The 17,820-nt window shown below is 46.2% G+C and overlaps 1 long non-coding RNA gene across 1 annotated transcript in view; it reads left to right on the top strand.

Annotated features, from left to right (window-relative positions):
- Window positions 1–8,397: 8,397 nt before the first annotated feature.
- The window catches only part of LOC142829050 (uncharacterized), a 28,170-nt gene continuing 18,747 nt past the window's right edge, over window positions 8,398–17,820 (top strand). Inside the window, exons 1-3 of the long non-coding RNA XR_012903247.2 lie at window positions 8,398–8,943; window positions 10,369–10,561; window positions 12,380–12,492. This is a non-coding gene — a long non-coding RNA (uncharacterized LOC142829050). The remainder of the gene's footprint in view (window positions 8,944–10,368; window positions 10,562–12,379; window positions 12,493–17,820) is intronic.

The raw sequence follows: 17,820 nt of genomic DNA, 5'->3' as shown, positions 1-17,820 counted from the left end.
TCAGTGTTCTTGCGGAAATTCAAGCAGCCAGTGTAGACAGCTGGCAAGTTTTTCCGCAAAAGCAACTGCTTTTGCGGAAAAACTTGCCAGTCTAGACGCAGCCTATGCTTCAGAGGAAGATGAAAAAACTCCAAAGTCCCTACCGGTCTGACCAAGGGAAACATTCCTTCTTCCATCCATCGACAAGGACTGCATGCATAAATTTCAAAGCACCCACCTGGGATGTAGTGCTCTGTACCTCAAACCAGCCAGCTATATAACCCTCCCACCTGCTGGAGAGAAGCACAACTGGAGCCCTTTATATAGAGTTAATGACATCACCCAATGTTCTGTTTTCCTTTCTCCAGCTGTTGGATAGAAGGGGGCATTACTCAGGTTAAGTATCAGAGAAATCTTTCTATCGGGATAGATAAACACTGGCACCGATTATCTAAAGGGGCTGTGGACTCCCTGTAATTGGAGGCTTTCTAAGAACAGGCAAGACAAACACCTGCCAGGAATAATGTGAGTATATTTAATTCAGCCTCAGCACAGGGAGGATGGACTAGATCGGTGGTTCTCAACCAGGAGTCTTCCATGGGTACATCAACTCATCTAGATATTTGCCTAGTTCAGTCCATTGACTTTCTTGGTTTTGGGGAGATAATTTGCCCCTGTGTGATTAAGACCAAGAGAAATTCTTCCTCCCAGTAAGAATGCCTGGGTCTCCATGTGTGTGGGATACAGCCTGCTGGCCCCTCCCACGCTCTCCAAGACAAAACCCAGAGCCAAGATTGATAGCGCTAAAAAGTAGCAAAAATACAAAAGTAAAATAAATAAGTGAGTCATCAATCAAGGCTCCCAACAATGTAATAGAAGAGAACAAGAATCCCAGACTGGATAATTAAACACAGGGTCCCAAATGAGAGGGTAAGCAGTAAGCGGGAGAGAGAGAATTCAGGCTTCATCTTCTAAAAAAAAAACCCACACAAAATAAAAAGAGGAATACCTCCCACCCCATTTTTAAGCAGAGTTATAACCCTGAGTTTCAATCATTCTCCCCAGTCAAGGCCTGGCTGGCTTGTAAAATTTCCGTTTCATGAAAAAAATAACAAAAAGAGATCTTTTAGAAATACACTGAGTTTTAAATAAAGTATTTCTAGAGCAGTGTTTTTATTAGAGGAACAGCTAGAGACCACTACTCTAAAATAACTGGAGAGAGATGTTATTTGGGGCCATACATGCATTCAGCGCCCACACCAACAAATACAGTGCAGCATCAAGCCAAGTATAGGCTAGGAAATGTTGCCAGTAGAGCAATATCGCTAAGGGAAGTGATTTCTTTTGCTAGCAGAAGTAAGCCATAGTGTAGGCAGTTATATCAATAAAACCATGATTCTGCTGGTACAATATATTTCACTGAGGCACTGAAGTAAGTTATATTGGTAAAAGAACATGTTTTCCTTGGGTAATCTGTGTCTATACTGTGAGGCTACATCTACATTGGCATGATCTTGTGCAAATACTCTTTAACACAAGAGTTCTTGCATTAAAATATTTGCGCAAGAGAGCATCTACACTGGCATGTGCCTTTGCGCAATAGATGTGCTTTTGCGCAAGAGCATCTGTGCCAGTGTAGACACTCTCTTGCGCAAGAAAGCTCCAACAGCCATTTTAGCCATCGGACTTTCTTGCTCAAGAAATTCATGTTGCCTGTCTACGCTGGCCTCTTGCGCAAGAACAGGTGCGCAAGAGGGCTTATTCCTGAGCAGGAGCATCATAGTTCTTGCGCAAGAAGCACTGATTTCACACATTAGAACATCGGTGTTCTTGCGCAAGAACTCCCCGCCAGTGTAGACAGGCAGCATGTTTTTGCGCAAAAGCGGCTGCTTTTGCGCAAGATCATGCCAATGTAGACACCACCTGAGAGTATACTGGTACTGCTATGCCATCCAACGTTCTCTAGGTAGACTCAAGCCTCTGTTTAATGTCTGCTAAGTTATCTAATGGAGATATACATTGGTCACCCAAGGGAGTTGGTCTTATAGAACTTTATCTCCAGCTATTATGATCCTAGCAAGGATGTACTTCTGCATGAGTTTGGGTATGTCTACACTACCCCGCTAGTTCGAACTAGCGGGGTAATGTATGCATACCGCACTTGCTAATGAAGCCCGGGATTTGAATTTCCCGGGCTTCATTAGCATAAGCGGGGAGCCGCCATTTTTAAATCCCCGCTGCTTCGAACCCCGTGTAGCGCGGCTACACGGGGCTCGAACTAGGTAGTTCGGACTAGGGTGCCTATTCCGAACTACCGGTACACCTCGTTTCACGAGGAGTACCGGTAGTTCGGAATAGGCACCCTAGTCCGAACTACCTAGTTCGAGCCCCGTGTAACCGCGCTACACGGGGTTCGAAGCAGCGGGGATTTAAAAATGGCGGCTCCCCGCTTATGCTAATGAAGCCCGGGAAATTCAAATCCCGGGCTTCATTAGCAAGTGCGGTATGCATACATTACCCCGCTAGTTCGAACTAGCGGGGTAGTGTAGACATACCCCGAGTGACAGTATCTCCCAAATCAGAATGAAGAATTAAACTGTGTGCATCTTTTTGAGATTTAGTTTTATTTTCAAAGGGCTAATCTATGCTCTCACACCTTACAGTAATATATTGCTGTGATCACTCAGAATAGCTCTCAATGGGTAGCACTACAGCTGGCTGAAAAATGGAAACATGATTTTCATGAAAAATCTTGACATGTTTTCCATTTCACAGAATGGAACTTGTTTCCAATTTTTTGTGATTTCTGTCTGCGTGTGTTTTCTAAATCAAAACCATTTTTGGAACTTTAATTTTCTCGAAGTCTCTTTCAATAACTAAAATTGGGAATCCAATAAATTTATTTTTTTATAATTTTTGTTAAAATCTAGAAAATTTATTGAAAATATATAATTTCAAGAACTTTACCAAAAAAAAGTGTTGACTACCTTTCATTTGGAAGGTGAGCTATTTGTTGGCAAAACTTTTCTCAGGGACAGTTTTGAATAGTACTAGACATATCTTAGGTTGGATCCCAAAGAATATGCCCAGTTCTTTAAGAGAAAGGTTATGCACCACAATCATACTTGCTCTGAGTTGGACTTTCTCCATGGGTTTTGCAATATGAGGTATTGCTCAGTGTGTGACAATGAGGCAGAATGAGGCCAATTGGACTTTCATGAAAACTTTTAGCTTGATACTAATGTCATTGTGTGTGTTGAGCAATGCTGACAAAGAAAGGATGCTTTGTGGTGAAGAAATACAAGGAGCACATGTTTGGTCAAAACAGTGGGAAAAATGTTTCTTAATTGTCAAGACTGGACATGCTTAGGTATACTCAGGAAATCTCTGTGGGATACTAGAAAAGCCTGATTTAAACCTGGGTGATTAAAACAAGCTGGTGCCTTATGTAAATATTTCCATTATTAGCCAATATTTCAAGTTAATGACTCAGAATCATTTTGGATAAGAGGTTTGATGTCAGTAATCTCATCTCAACTACGAGGCTCCTAGTATACCTCCAACCTCTATTAGATGAGGGTTACGATATACAGGCAGTCCCCGGGTTACGTACAAGATAGGAACTGTAGGTTTGTTCTTAAGTTGAATCTGTATGTAAGTCGGAACTGGCGTCAGCCGCTGCTGAAACTGATCAGTTTCAACCGCGGCTGAATCTGGACACCAGTTCTGACTTACATACAGATTCAACTTAAGAAACCCAGGCGTCCCCAAGTCAGCTGCTGCTGAAACTGATCAGCGGCTGATTCCAGGACGCCTGGGGCAGAGCAGCTGGGGTGCTGCTGAGTTGCTCCAGTAGCGCGGCTCCTCGGCGCTACTGGAGCAACCCAGCAGCAACCCAGCTGCTCTGCCCCAGGCGTCCTGATTCAGCCGCTGCTGAAACTGACCAGCAGCGGCTGAATCAGGACGCCTGGGGCAGAGCAGCTGGGGTGCTGCCGGGTTGGTCCGGAGTGGCGCTGCGGACCCAACCCGGCAGCCCCCAGCTGCTCTACCCCAGGGGTAGGCAAGAAAAGCCTGGTCTGGTGGGGGGGGGCACTAGCTGCACTCCCCCCCCAGCAGACCAGGGAGACGGGGGTGGTGGGACCACCCAAGTCCTCCACGGCTTTGCTCCATCTCCCTGGTTTGCTGACCTGGGAGACGTGGAGCAAAGCCGCGGAGCACGCCCGCAGCGGGACAGCCCAAGCGCGCCTGGGCTGTCCTGCTGCGGGTGTGCTCCAAGGTTTTGCTCCCCATCTCCCTGCAGACCAAGGAGACGGGGAGCAGCTTTTCTTGCCCCGGAGGACGGGGGCGGTGGACCGCGGCGCATCTGGGCATCCCACCACTCCCGTCCTCCGGGGCAAGAAAAGCCCCGTTCGTAACTGCGAATCCGACATAAGTCGGATCCGCGTAACTCGGGGACTGCCTGTACTGCAGTATGGATTTGCCTGGGTAATTTCATAAAACATTCAGGTTAAATGATACATGAGGAAAGGAATAAGGGAACAAGCTGCAATGGGATTTTCACCTGTTCTCATTTGGATCCAGTGTGATGCTTATGAAATTGCATTATTCCAGTCCTGTGCCAATGGCAGAAAAACTCTCGACGGTGGTTTTGTACTGGAGACAAATTCACCCTAGGGGCAAGACCGCCACATTAATTGTCATGCAGGTTTGGCGTGTGATTTAAAACTAAGGTATTTGGATATAATAGGCTTGTGCATTTAACTCTGTGCAGCATCAAGTTCATTGTGAAGTATTGGTTGTTTTGGTTAAGATTGGGATTTTGAGTCACTGCCAGCATTGAGGGAGAGATGAGAGGGGTCTGCACACCAGTGGGTTATCTGAAATAGGTGCAGTGTCCTACCTGGCTAACTTTTCTGCATGGCTGCGAGGGGGTCACTCACCACCGTAGCGAGGGTCCCGTCGTCTGTCCCCGGAATCAGTCCATTCCGCCCGTCCGGGCCTCCGCTCACGTGGCGTTTCCCCTCCAGAATCCTTCGGTCACGTCGTTCTCTTCACCACACTGCCCTCCGGCAGTGCTCAAGTCACTCGCTCTGAGCCCCCCTTCCGGGGGTTGGTGTCTCTCCAGCAGGCCTTGCCACAGGCCTAGCAGGCTGGCCGGTTGGCTGTCCGAGCGCCCTGGCCCAGCCTGACTCTCTAGCCCTGCCCTAGCTCCAGGGAGCGTCCTGCTCCCTCGGCAGCCAGGCTCATGGCCTTGCCGCAGACCTAGCAGGCTGGCCGGTTGGCTGTCCGAGCGCCCTGGCCCAGCCTGACTCTCTAGCCCTGCCCTAGCTCCAGGAAGCGTCCTGCTCTCTCGGCAGCCAGGCTCACACTACCTTTGCTGAAGCAGCCCTTCCCTTTTATGGCTCCCAGCTGGGCCTTAATTGGCCAACACCGCCCAGCTGGGCTGAACTCCCCGGGCCTGCTCCAGGCTGGGGTTTGGGCTCTTAAAGGGCAGTACAGGGCAATTGCCCTGTTACAATGGCACACCCATGCCAATTGCAGTCTGCTGGTTACCGATCTGTATTAGAAAACTCTGGACTTTACATGCCTATAAAACACAGGTATTTGGATGTGAGATGTCTGATTGGTCTTCCTGTGCTGAAGACTACAGCCTCATTTCTTTACTTCAGTGTTTTATAACTCCCTTCCCCTCCCAAAATAAAGAGGAGATTGTGTGTAAAGTAAGCCAAGGTAAAGTGCATTAGGGAATTATTACAAAATCAAGGAATTTGAGGTAGAGAGGTGTCATACAAATGAAGCAATGAAAAAAAAAGTGATATTCAACAGGCTTGAAGCCCCGAACAGCTTAATTAAACTCTGGCCTTATCAAATAATTCAAGCTGAGGAGAGCCCCATGCAAAGACATAAGATGATGACTGATGGTGGCTGCGGCCTATAGGTGCTCCACAATGCTTTTGCGGAGGACAGCTGAGGAGTCCCTTGATGATGTCATTTGGGAAAGAAGAGAGCTGCATGTGATTCAGAGATCCAGGTAAGTAGATGATATTTCAGTGATGGATAATGGGTGGGATGTCTCTTTCTATTCCTCCTCACGAGCAATGATGGCGGTCCTCGATGATGAGTGTGATTTAAAATTGGAAAAAAGACCCATGCTCTTGCTACCTCTGGGGTGGACAGCAGTGACTGACATCCCACACAGTCTTATATAAGCTTCTTGGCGGGAAACCTGAGGTGAGTGGAACTCTCGCCAAGGCGGGAAAATCTGGTTAGAACCAGTTCTCCAACAGTCTCTGAATGTTCCAGAGGGAGAGGGCAAAGCCCAAGATGGAGCCCAGGAGTTAAAGGTGTCCGACTCCATTTTGTTACACATAAAATTACTGTTTTAACATTAAAATCATGAACATATGATCATAAACATACAGTACAATTATGTATTCCAGATTGACCATTAACAGGTAGAAGGTAGTAATAAGGTTCCTTATCTTCACTGTGCACCATACCATAGCAGGCAGGAACACTCAGTCATGGACACTGTGCCTGCATGGAGCATGCTGCAGGTTTGGGGACAAAGATAAGAACACAAGAGTTGTGCCTGGGTCTTTGTATCTGCACTTTATGCCTTCTACTTGTGCAGCATATAGGCAAGGTGTTGCTAAATACCCCCTTCTACTTCAGTTTGTGAACATTCTTGGTTAAAGTCCTACTTCAGCCCCATTTCTACAAATCGTGTTTTATCCATTTAAGTGGCAGTGGGGCGCTCTTTGTAAGAGGTCATCTTTGGAGAAGCCATGCAAAATAGATAATTTCTGCCTTTCCCTGATGGCTGTCCAATGAGTAGCTGAAGCTCTTTACTGCCATTTTCAAAGCTCCTCTTTGGATAACACAGCTTCCAATGTTCAAGGTTATTGCCAAGTGATATATTTATTTCTTCCATACAGAGTCCTTGCAATGTAATTATCTAGTATATAATTTTGAAAAGCACAATGATAAATTTCAATATTAAGAAGCACTTTTTAAAAGACTGAATTATAATCTACTTTTTTTTAATTCTTTTGAATAACTTTAAAAGCAAATTAATGTATCAAAGCAAAAAAACAAAAAATTGTATTGCAGTTATAAAAAGTCTTCCTAGATACTTGTTCCATTTCAAAAATTATTTGTAGCATATCCCAGATTTTTTTGTCTGGTCTCTCCTTTTAAAGATTTTTGCCTTTTCACATGTGAACTGTAAACAGACTGACAGATGGAATTCTTTTGTATAAACCATTTCAGATACACTATTCCTCCATGGCTGTGTCAGTTGTTTACAGTATCAAAAAGCCACAGATATGCCTAAAAGTAAGGCAAGTCAGTATTTCTGCCAGACATTTGCACACCATCCATCCCATAGTTTGTAGCCCGGGTGCAACAGAGTGTTACTGATAAATTTCATTTCTAAAGTCTTATTCATGAGACATGTGTGTGAGGAAGAGCAATGAAAGTTGTCTCTTCTAAAGAAAGAAGCTGTTTCTTCTTTGTGTCACCACGACGGCTAGTGAATATCTTCCTGTGCATTGGCCACAACATTTCACAAGAGACAGACGATTGAGAGGACATACCGGTAATTTCTAGAGTGCTCCAGTTTGGGTGGTAGAAGAAACAGTCATCTTCAGTCTTTCTACGACTATGTCTACACTACAAAGATAAATCAGAAAAAGAAATGTATCTTTTTCCGATTTACTTCTGAAAAAGGCTTTTCTGAAATTTGGCCGGTCTACACTGGGCCAAATCTCAGAAAAACCCCGCCTTTGGAACATCCCTTCTTTCTCATAAAATTAGGTTTACAGGGATGCCGAAAAAATATGTCCACTTTTCCAACTTTTTTTTTTCGGAAAAGCAGATGCGGTATCCCGGAAAAGCTCTGCAGTCTAGACACAGCCTATGTGTGATAAGGTGACTCTGGAGGAAGAAAAGAAAGAGAGAGAGAGAGAGAGAGAGAGAGAGAGAGAGAGAGAGAGAGAGAGCATTAAACAAAGCACAAAGAGGAGACAAGGTGAAAAGAGAAAAAATGGAGAAGAGGCAAGAGAAAGAATAGAGAAATAGAGGGGTGGGAAAAAAGAAAGGCAAATGCACACACCCACAGTCATTAGGGAAAGGGAAGCAAAGAAAGCAAAGCACAGTTATGTCATCGATGTGGAGGAAGCTGCAATCTTCTCCCAAAACAGTGCCACAGAACACCTGAGGTGCGATTACACTGCACCTTTAGCTCAAAATAAGCGACACGGTTATGCAAATTGCACAGCTTATTTTGAGTTAATTTTGAAATAGCTTGTTTCGTCATTTGGCATTTTCTACAAAGTGCCAAATTTTGAAATAAACCGCTATTCCAAAACGTCCCTTAATCCTCATGGAATGAAGTTTACAGAGACGTCGGAATAGTGAGTCTGTTATATTTCAAAATAATGGGCTTGCTTAAAAGATGCAGAATAGCTATTTTGGGATACCAGAAGTATCCCAAAATAGAGCCACAATGTAGACCTACTCCTGGAGTGAGACATTCTGGGTCCAGAAATGATCAGGGAAAGTATTGGGCATAAGTAGAAGTTATATTGACTCACACAAACTCTGTCAATCTCAACATGGCCCAATCTGGGTGCCTATTTTTGTCTCCAGGAACATACCTACCATGCAGAACACTGTGTATTATTAGATGAACATGCATGTCTGAGGAGATCCTGCCAAAGTACTTGAGAGAGAAGCAAAGAGTTCACTCCATGAGACAGGCGTACGATGAGCAGACCCTTCATGGCATATTGGAAACAGGTTTCTTCTTTGCAACCATGCCCAGACATGATTTCTTTGGAAAGACAGCCTTTGACTGCATCGAAGAAATTGCTTTTGTAAAGGGTTTCCACTGAGCTGCAGTAAGGAAAGAAATTATGCAGCAGAGCAGCTGATAGGATCTTTTGCATTACTTTATAAATGGTGAGTGTTTAGTGCTTTTTTTATTAAACTGATTTTCACAAGAATTTCGGGTTACTTTCAGTTTTCTGACAAAAAGATCAAAGTGGCCATTTTCGGGGAGGGGACTTACCCTTAACAACGTCTTATTTCCTTCAGTTCAATTTTTTAATGGAAAATAAAATACATTTCCTGAGTAGCCACATACAGGCAGTCCCCGACTTATGTCGGATCCGCACTTACGAACAGGGCTTTTCTCGCCCCGGAGCTCGCAGGCGGCGGGACCGCCCAGAGCGCAGTGGTCCCGCCACCGCGTCCTCTGGGGCGAGAAAAGCTGCTCCGGGTCTCCCTGGTATGCTGGGGGAGGACTCCCCCCCCAGCACAGCAGGGAGACCCGAGCAAAGCCGCAGAGGTGGCGGGGTTCCCCGCCTCTGCGGCTTTGCTCCTGTCTCCCTGCTGTGTTGGGGGGGACCCCGCTGCCCGTGCGGCTTTGCTCCTTTGCCCTGGATGGGCACCTGATGTGGCCAAAGATGCTGTCGGTTGATGGGCACCTGATGTGGCCAAAAAGCCCCTAACACGTTTTCTTAAAGGAGCAGAGCTTTTTTTTTTTTTTTTGCTTGACCAAATGCGACTGGGGACTCCTTTTAAAGGGGCAAAAGGGTCTTCCTTTTTTTTTTCCCTCAACAACTTTGCCTCAGCTCTTCACACTGGATCCACTGATATCTTGGCTCTTTGCCCAGAATGGGTTGGCCACCCCTGAACTTGAGTGTTCCCTGACCACCTCATACAAACCTTTATTTCATTAGCTTGTGTAAAAGCCTCCCAAATATGTGGTGATACCCCTTCATCTCTGATAAACCCACACAGAGTAATAACTAAGCCACGAGTCAAGCCTCAGTTTTCATCGTTCATCACAGGCAGCACCGAAGGTAAAGTCCCTGTGTGAACAGAAAGGGATACAATGACTATGCACTGGGACATACACTGTGTTCCCTGTAAACTGTGCACGTGGGCAGCCATTCAGGAGGGATTCAAATGCCACTCTGCTGATTAGCGGAGCCCCCACGGCTGGCAGCAGTCGGCAACATGTGTTTCTATTGCTGGTTTTGCTTTTTGGAGTGAGGGGGACCTAAAACCAGAACACATTTGGGCTTTTTTGGTTCATATCCAGACCTTTCCACAACATTGGTGATTTAAGCCAGGCCTTGACAATGAATTGGTCTCTAATATTTTGGCTTTACAGGGTTACAGTGATCAATTTGCTGACATACTGTATCATATATACAGACTTTTGCCTTGGCCGCACGACTCTCCCTCTCACGTAGACATCTTGTTGATTAGGACGGAGATTTGAAGTGGACAGATATCATTCTGTCCTTCTGGTTAATGCTGTAAATCTGGGAAACAAATGGAATTTAATTTAAAATCTTGACTTACTTCCTTGCACAGGGAAAGAAGAATCCAAGCAGCTATTGCTGCCAGAGAACCCTATCTGGAAATCTTTATTCCAGCACAACACAATGGACCCCAACAGAAATTTGGCCCTCGTGGATACAAACCAAGCCCCAGCAGCTCGTGAAGTTCTAGGACTGTTTTGTGCATAGTAGAGTTGCTATCCCTTGGAGAGGAGTCAGGCTCGATGGTGAGGAGTGGGGAAAACCACCAGGGAGATGGTAAAATGTGTACTCCTACGGATTTGGGTATAGAATCATAGAACTGGAAGGGACCTCGAGAGGTCATCGAGTCCAGTCCCCTGCCCCCATGGCAGGACCAAATACCGTCTAGACCATCCCTGATAGACATTTATCTAACCTGCTCTTAAACATCTCCAGAGATGGGGATTCCACAACCTCCCTGGGCAATTTATTCCAGTGTTTAATCACCCTGACAGTTAGGAACTTTTTCCTAATGTCCAACCTAAACCTCCCTTGCTGCAGTTTAAGCCCATTGCTTCTTGTTCTATCCTCAGAGGCCAAGATGAACAAGTTTTCTCCCTCCTCCTTATGACACCCTTTTAGATACCTGAAAACGGCTATCGTGTCCCCCCCCTCCCCCCCGTCTTCTCTTTTCTAAACTAAACAAACCCAGTTCTTTCAGCCTTCCTTCATAGGTCATGTTTTCTAGACCTTTCATCATTCTCGTTGCTCTTCTCTGGACCCTCTCCAATTTCTCCACTATAGAGGAGAACAAGATCACAAGAGCATGGATCATGGGTCTGGGGTGTGTAGCAAAAGAGACAGGGCATGGTTGCAAGGTGATACCTGAAAGCTGGGTGTCCCACAGACTTCACCAGGCCCTGGACAAGGAGGGAGGCAGCTCTGGCCTTCCAGAAGGGGCAGAGCCTCAGGTAGAAGGGTGGAGCCTCAGGAGGAAGGGGCAGGTCTGGGGTAGCCTCCCCCAGCCAGTCCTTCAGCACTGCCTGGGCTTCCGGTGGCAATTTAAAGGGCCAGAGACTCCAGTTACTGCAGTAGTGGTGGTGGCTGGAAGCCCCAGGCCCTTTTAAATTGCTAGGCTCTGGAGAAGCTGGCCTCTTGGCCCCACCCCATTACCGTCCCTGCCTGAAAGCTGTATAATGGGGTATCTCCCCAAAGAAATCCAGCTGAATATTGCCAGGCCATGTTTGCCTGGGTCAGGAGCTTGCAGGGAAAACGGTCCTGAGCCTGCAATCGGATCGGCGCCCGTCCATGAAGAATCAGTGTGCTGCCTGTCAGTTCATGCAGTTGCAGTTACAGAAGGAATTCCATATGCTGTCTACAACTGTACAGGGAATGCAATCAAAGCTGAAAGGCTCTCTGCCCCTCCATCCCTTCTCCCGCTTCATGCAACACTCACCCACTCCCCAATAAATCCCATTCGATTTTAAATACATTCCATCATGCATTAAAACTCCTACAATCCCGAAGAAACAGTATATGCGCTACTTCTTCACTTTGGTCTCTCTGAAGGGCTATTAAGTGCTGCAGTGTGGCCACAGACGGGTACCTGCAAATAACAGGATCAAGGCAACAGTACAAAGCTTTGTCTCACAGTCTTAACCCAGGTGTGAGAGAGACAAACCAGGTGGCTAAAAGGCTTCTTTGTTTGAAGCTGTCAGGAAGAGAAGCTGATTAATCTCATGCCCCATCCCTAAACTCTCTTTTAACCGTGGCAGGACATCTCCTCCCATCAGGAAGTCTGCAATGACATGGCTATGTGCTAAGCTCTGTTAATGTGGTCCGAGGTTTAAACACTTCAGGTCGAAAGTGGATAATTGGCAGGAGTGGATTCTGAAAGCTCACACAGGTGTCTTTGAAAAGAGGTCAGAAGTCAAGTGCGCCTCTCCTGTGCGCGATGGTGAGCCTTTCCTGAGGAGATCAAAATTCTTTTCCACGGAGCCCCAGGGCCTTGTAAGAACTGTTATTAATTTAGTTCTGTATGTTCCAAATAATAGGAAAACGATACCACATGTGTCTCTTCCTAGGAACCTGGGCATGTTCGCTCCAGAGAGATAGATTTTCACCTGGCACTTCTGGAGCGGCAGTGAAGTAATCCACTTTCAGTTGAAACAGAAACGGAACAAGAGTTCATGTGAGGGTAAGAGATTTTGCAAACCGGGGGCAACTAACTGAGGAAAAACAAGCATTAATTAGTAGCTTGCTGCAGGGGGAGGGAGAGAGGACTTCTGTTAAAACAGAGGCCGTAGAGCTGGGGTGAAGTCTTGGCCTCAGTGACAGGAGTGTGGATTTTGTCATTGAGGTCAGCGGTCTAGAGACTGCATCCATGGAATTTTATTTAGTTTGAGATTTTCAAAGGGAACTAAGGGAGTTAGGCACAGATTCCATAGGAATTCAGTGCTTCCCCCCAGAGGCACTTTTGAAAAGCCCTTGCCAGCGTGCTTTTATCATTTTCAAACCCGTGCCCAATGCTCTATGCATTGTCATTGCCAGGTGGCAAGTTCCTTGGGGCCAGGGCTGTATTCCCTATTGTAAAGTTAAGAGCAATTCAATGACCTGGCCTCAGCTGCAGACGTAGGCCCGGATCCTTCAAACGATGAGGCACATGCTTACCTTTCGATATGCGCGTAGGCCTACTGAATTGCTTGTGGCTACTCACACCCACCACTGTGAGCTGGATCGGGGCCTTTCTCACTAACCTTATCGGCACAAATGCCAAACAGAAAGGCACTTTGAACAAATCTACATTAAGAAAACGTGGAATCAAATGAAACTTAACCACTTCAAGTCCTTGTTGATGGCAACTCTCTTGCTCTCATAGAATGACAGACACAAATATATATGGGACATACAGGCCCACCGACAGGCAGGCAAAGTTGCCCAGGCTCTTTAAATCACCACCAGAGCACCATGCTAAGTGCTCCATGCAGCTCTGAGGGCTGGGAGGCGCACTGCGTTCTGTAACATATGGACAGACGGCTGCCCCAAGCCCTGCCCCTTCTGCCCGAGGTCCTGCCCCTTCTGGGAGCACGAAGCTGCTCCCCACCTCCCCACATATCTTGCCCGGGGCCTACCGAAGCTGTTGGCTCCCCTGGAGACATGCATCTAGATCATAGAAATTTTGCAGCAATGCTATCGAGTTCCAAGCAAAGGCCCTGATCTTGCAGTAGCGGGGGCATCCTGAGAGGGGAGGGAAGAGCTGTGCATGACAGCCACGTACAGCCACGCTGAGTGGGCCAGAGGTGCTGGTGGAGCGGGCTGTGGCTCTTGCAGCAGGGGGAGTTGTGTTACTTGGCCCCAGCGGTGCTCCTGGGCAAGGGGACACTAGGGCAGAAAGCCTGGGTGGGAGGGGTTTGAGGCAGGGAGTGCACTTACCTGGGCCAGTGGCCGATAAGATGGCAAGCCTCATCCACAGCTGGCAACTCCCTTCCTGGTGCAGCTGCCCCCCAGTGGTCACTCTGCAATATAGCTATCCCCCACACTCACTGCAGCCACTGGTCATTCTGAAGTATCACAGTCAGACCCCTCCTTTTCCATGTTATGGAAAACAATTACATTCCACACACACCCTATTTTCCTGGCACAATCAACCCCTGACCTTGCTTTAAGTTAGGACATGCAGAAGCTGTCTGCAAAATGTGATGGTCCTAGCAGTTTCCACTTAGGAGGAGTTCTTGAACAAACAGACTCACAGACAGACAAATGGACGCACAGATGGACAGAGGTACAAATCTCTAAAATATATAGAGAAAGCTTGTTTGTTGGTCATGCTGTTTTCATGGCACAGAAGTCAATTGGCACATTAGGGGAAACGTTGTTTCCCTTCTTGAACAAATGTAGTGACTGGCATGACTTCAGAATAACCCTATTGTCTGTCATCTTCTCCAAATACACTGTAAAAGCACTATTAGAAGGGAAGATAACATTTTCTAAGCATACGTCAAATGCCGAACTCCCCTTTTTAAAGCTGGTTGCCGTGAATTAATGGTGTCAGATCTCCTGTTTTAAACACATTTAGCCAGGTTTTCTATAGGCACCTCATTTATCTTGCAACTCTTTCATCTATTATCTAACCGTAAGCTTGTTCGTAGCTCATCAGCCATACTGATTTTGACAGAGGATCCTGATGATGTGCAGCCAACAGCACACTGTGTCAGATGTATAAGTATCTTTGGAACTAATGGGATGGGAAACAGCTAACCTTCTGCAACTCCTCGTTGCACTCACTGAAAACAAAAATAGAGCCTCATGTCATCGCACATCCAGCACTGAGGCATGTCATTGCGGGGCTTTTATGGAGTTCGCACTTCCAGCAAAAAGCACTGCTTGACAAGTCCTTGGTGTCTGGAGCTTCCAACACCAATTCACCTGTTGGAGTGAGTATCCACCCACCACTCATGGTTATTTGTAAGAAATACCACGTCTTGGGCCCAGAGTTGGATCTCACTTTTATCCATGTCAATCTGGAGTAAGTCCTCTCAAACAAGGGGTTTAATCCAGTCAGTAGTGGCATGGGACATCAGATTTGTGGTTTCGGTATCACCCTGAACATAATTATTGGTCATGGTGTATGTTTGCATTCCAGGATCCTGTCCCATTTTGTAATCCAAAGGGATTGTGTGTACTCCGATCTCCCCACTACTGCACATAAGCAGGGCTCAGCTGCCTCTGTTCCCTAGAATGTCCCTCTATGGAGCTGGGTTGGGTTGGGGCTTGGGGCTAGATAGGGGGCAGGTTGGAGAGAGGGGGATGGGGAGCAGGAAGTGCATCAGGAGAGGACAAGACAGGCCAGAGGTGATGTATGTTGTTCCCTCTCCAACCCCATGAAGCATTCCTGGAAAAGATAATGCAGAGACATACTGTACTGCCCTTTCCATAGGGCTGCCTCAGCCAGCGATGTCCACAGAATGGAGTCTGGAGGGCCGGGACATACCAGGGCCACTGCTTGGGCAGAGATACAGAACCTCCTTGTGAACGGCCCTTTCCTTTCAGGGCTACAGTATGCATTAAGACTAGGGTTTGAGCCCAGGCCCCCTTCCAGCAGCACACTAATCAGTCTGTTTAGTGCAGTTGGGCTTGGAAACTGAGCCCACAAGGTGAAGCCTGCAGGATCCAAATTTACAATGCAGTGTAGACATATCCTTACAGATGTGACAGGATCATTCAGATGTAAGGCCTGTTTGGTCATGGGGCTATTGTGTGTGTGAAGGGGGAAACTCTACAAATAATAATCTTTTGAGGGAGGTTAGGGAGACTCCTGTGGAGAATTGCTCCTTCCCTCATCCCTCCCCCCCCTCAGCATCTCCTCATAAGTCATGTGCTCCAGCACCTTAATCTTTTTTGTTGCCCTCTGCAGGACTCTCGCCAATGCAACCACATCCTTTCTGTAATGGGGAGGGGAAGGGGGGCAGAATTGGATGCGATACTCCAGATGTATCCTCACCAGTGCCAAATAAAGGGGAATAATCACTTACCTAGATCTGCTGGCAATGCTCCTATTAATGCACCCCAATATGCCATTAGCCTTCTTGGCTAGAAGGACACACTGTTGACTCATATCCAGTTTCTCGTCCACTGTAACCCCCAGGTCCTTTTCTGCAGAACTACTACTTAGCCAGTCGGTAGCAGTGTTTGGGATCCTTCTGTCCCAAGTGCAGGACTCTGCACTTGTCCTTGTTCAACCTCTTCAGATTTCTTTTCACCCAATCCTCCAATTTGTCTAGATCCCTCTGGACCCTATCTCTGCCCTCCAATGTATCTACCTCTCCCCCTATCTTAGTGTCATCTGCAAACTTGCTGAGGGTGCCATCCATTCCCTCATCCAGATCATTAATATAGATGTTGAACAAAACCAATCTTTGATACTGACCGCCAACCAGACATCCAGCCGTTGATCATGATCCCGCGGAGCCCAGTATTCTAGCAGGCTTTCTATCCACCTAAGAATTTCTGTTGCTGAGTGTTTTAACACTACAAACATTGTGAGGTGTCACTTTTGTTAATGACATCTTTATCCAAAGTGAGAAGAGGGGCCGGGTGTGAAATAAAGATGTCCTTGTCTAGAAAGGACAGGATATGAAGGACCAGCTTTACACAGAATTTGGCCCACTATCCATGTGTAACCCACACACCTGGTGGGTGTGGCCTACTGTCCCATGTAGTGGCATTTTGATCACTTACAGAGACAAAGAATGAGTTTGCTCTACTGCCTTATCTGAGCACCAGCTGGCTTTTAGCTCATACGCTATAGGCTCATGCACTAAACTTCCCAGGTTCAGTTCCGTCTGTCAGTGTTATGCATGTAGAGGAAGCATTTTGGAATTCTGATCCAAAGCAACCCTCTGTTTGAGCAGTGAGGTTTCTGCAAATGTTAAAACCTTCCATCTTCCAGTTTAGACATACTAGAATATTTTGAATAACTGTAAGAGCTCTTGGAAAGTTTGTCACAATAACACTGGCAGTTTATACATTTTGAGAATAAAACAGAAGCTTTATTCAATTAGACTTTGCACATTAGTTGGCAAGACGTTACTGATTGTCAAGAATTAAGCAGTCCCAAGTGGTCTAACATGGGCAGCCTATCAGAGACTCGTTTACCATTCAGCTAATTATTATTGGTTAGAATAAGAAAACAAGCCTATTGAAATAGAAGCTTTAGCTTGCAAATATAAGCACAGCTGTGAAGTCAAAGGGTCTTATTGATTTCAATGGGTTTGTGAATATGCTCTACACAATCACTTTAAATATCTCGCTCACATTTATATGACTATCTTTGGAGTCTCTCTCTCCTCCTTCCCACTCCATGCGAAGAGTTGACATAATAATTGCTAGTGTATAAAGAAAAGATCCAACCTTTTATTTAAGTCTAATAGTGCATCAGGGCAGTAATACTCAGACCAAGGCAAGTGGCTCTTTAATATGTCTCATTTGGCTCTTTGCAGCACACGATATTAAAACACTGTGTGATTTAATTATTAACTAGTTATTATCTCTTTGCATGTGTTCATACAGGCTACGTCTAGACTACATGGCTCCGTCGACGGAGCCATGTAAAATAGTTTATTCGGCATAGTCAAAGAAGTGGGGATTTAAATAATCCCCGCTTCATTAAAATAAAAATGACCGCCGTGCTGTGCCGACGATCAGCTGATCCGGCACAGTGCGGCAATCTAGTTGCGGCACAGTCGACAAAGGAAGCCTTTGTTGACCGCTCCGGTATGCCTCGGAGCAGTCAATAAAGGCTTCCTTTGTTGACCGCGCTGCGTCTAGACTGCCCCGCTCTGCCGGATCAGCTGATCGTCGGCACAGCACGGCAGATATTTTTATTTTAATGAAGTGGGGATTATTTAAATCCACGCTTCTTTGACTATGCCGAATAAACTATTTTACATGGCTCCATCGACAGAGCCATGTAGTCTAGACGTAGCCACAGTAAATAGCATAGTGGGGTCTTGATCCCAATTTTGGA

Source organism: Pelodiscus sinensis, chromosome 5, assembly GCF_052426305.1.
Source record: "Pelodiscus sinensis isolate ZL-2025 chromosome 5, ASM5242630v1, whole genome shotgun sequence".
Lineage (NCBI taxonomy): Eukaryota > Metazoa > Chordata > Testudines > Trionychidae > Pelodiscus > Pelodiscus sinensis.
This window is presented reverse-complemented; position numbering and strand designations above follow the sequence as displayed.